The 1,900-nt window shown below is 33.3% G+C and overlaps 1 long non-coding RNA gene across 2 annotated transcripts; it reads left to right on the top strand.

Moving 5' to 3' along the window:
* Positions 1-77: 77 nt before the first annotated feature.
* Positions 78-1,491, top strand: LOC112513678. 2 transcript variants are annotated; one of them, XR_003069290.1, is made up of 4 exons: positions 78-274; positions 415-505; positions 1,004-1,073; positions 1,249-1,491. It is a non-coding gene; the product is annotated as an uncharacterized LOC112513678 (long non-coding RNA). The 2 variants fall into 2 exon arrangements; XR_003069289.1 differs by having other exon boundaries at positions 1,004-1,491.
* The last annotated feature ends 409 nt before the right edge of the window (positions 1,492-1,900 follow it).

Here is a 1,900-nt window from a genome sequence, read left to right as displayed (position 1 = left end):
GAGGGATACCGAAGGATGGAAATTCCATTTCTTTGCAAACTGATGCTTATCTTCCATCTCATCTTATGAAGGAAGTCAATGAGTTGAATAAGTCATATCTTGAATCTTGTCAGCAATATAAAACAAAGAAAGAGGCCAAATTGGCTCTCATTGCAGAGCGACGACAGGAGGTTCAGTCAGTTATCTCTGAAGCCTCTGTTCAATCATCTGTGGAGTCATTTTGGTGGATTTCAGTAGACTGGCTACACCAATGGGCAGACACCATCACTCCTACGTAAGTGAATTCTTATTACCACTTCTCTTCCCACTTCTCTTCTCCTGAGATTGCGTATTGTGTTGGTTTGTACACGCTCCTAATAAGCATTTCAATTACAGATATTTAACTTGAGTTTGTTGTTTGTCGTTTGCCAACAGGACTTGATTATGAATACAAAGCCATCCATCTGTTCAAACGAGAGCAACACAGTCCTGTTAACAAACTAAAATTGTTCAAAAATCTCATCAGGTTCTTTTTTCCACTCCCAGGGTTTAGTTGTTGTATTGTTTTGATATGATTTTATGTTATCTATGATCTTAATCTTTCACTTGAGTTGTTGAAGAAATTGTTTTGCTGGAGTTTCTAATGTTCAATAAGTACTTCATGAAAGATAACAGAAAATATGTGCCTGCAGTGTAAAATATTTACCCAGGCTCCATATATGCTCTAAATGAAGATWAGCAAAAATAGCATGGAAACACTTCACCAGTAAGCTATACTACRCCAATAAGCATTTAGACCTATATCTTAATTAGAAATCATAAAGCACAAAGTACTACCATTTTATGCTTAGAATCTGGGATTTGCAGGGTATAGATATCGATGAAAGAACTTGGATAATGTCAATACCCATTTTCTAAAAGAAATTATCTTATAGYTGTTGCACTAAACCCTGTCTACAAACTGATCCATTGACTTAATACATGCTAATATGTTATTCTTTCTTTAAACATTTACGTTTTGCAGTCCAAATTAGAAGCAAATCTAGCTAGAAGAACAGAACACTACTCTTCTGAGAACATGCGGGTTATTAAAGGTTTTACGTTCTCCCATACTAATCATGATCACACAGCTGCAGATGCACACACTATCTTACATACTATAACCATCACAATTAGATTGTTGATCATCCATCAAAGTAGTAAAACAGTCAAATTTTTACATACTATAACTATGCTATTGAAATGTTCTGATGGCTTATTGACTTGTAGATAAAGAGGGAAATTGTCACAGTTAGCGGTTCACATGAAATTATTGCATTATGGCTAACACCTTTGCAGACACCTTGCAATCAGACGAGGCTTCATCATCTAGGCAAAGTAACAAACGTGGTTCTACTCACGCAGACTATAAAAAAGTTAGAAAAGAGATGGCAGGTGATAGGTAGAGTATCAAGTTTTGCGAGGAGTTTAGGGCGGATGTTAGAAAATGGATTTATAGAWTGATTGAATGTTGGGGATTGTTTTGAACTTATTTTTTTATATTATAAATTTATATCAATTTATTGCTTTGAGATTTTTATGTTGTTTTTATTGATTAATATAATATATAATTATATACAAATATAGATCTTGAATATGGATGAAAAATAATAATAACATGCCCTTTAGAGAAAGAATTGATATTTTAAAAGTGTATCTAGAGATAAGATTTAGAGAAGGTTTTGATTATTTGTATATAAAGATAATCTTTTGAGAAGATTTGTAGAGTGTAACTAAAGGACATCTTTAGAGAAGGTTTAGGTAAAATGTCACTAAAGCCAATATCTTTAGAGAAGGTTTAGGTAAAATGTCACTAAAGCCAATATCTTTAGAGAAGTTTTTTTGTAAACCTTCTCAGAAAACACCTTTTAGAGACGTTTAT

Source organism: Cynara cardunculus (assembly GCF_001531365.2).
Source record: "Cynara cardunculus var. scolymus isolate 2C chromosome LG 5, CcrdV1, whole genome shotgun sequence".
Taxonomy (NCBI): Eukaryota; Viridiplantae; Streptophyta; class Magnoliopsida; order Asterales; family Asteraceae; genus Cynara; species Cynara cardunculus.
Note: the sequence above shows the minus strand (reverse complement) of the source record. Positions and strands in the feature narration are given on the sequence as shown.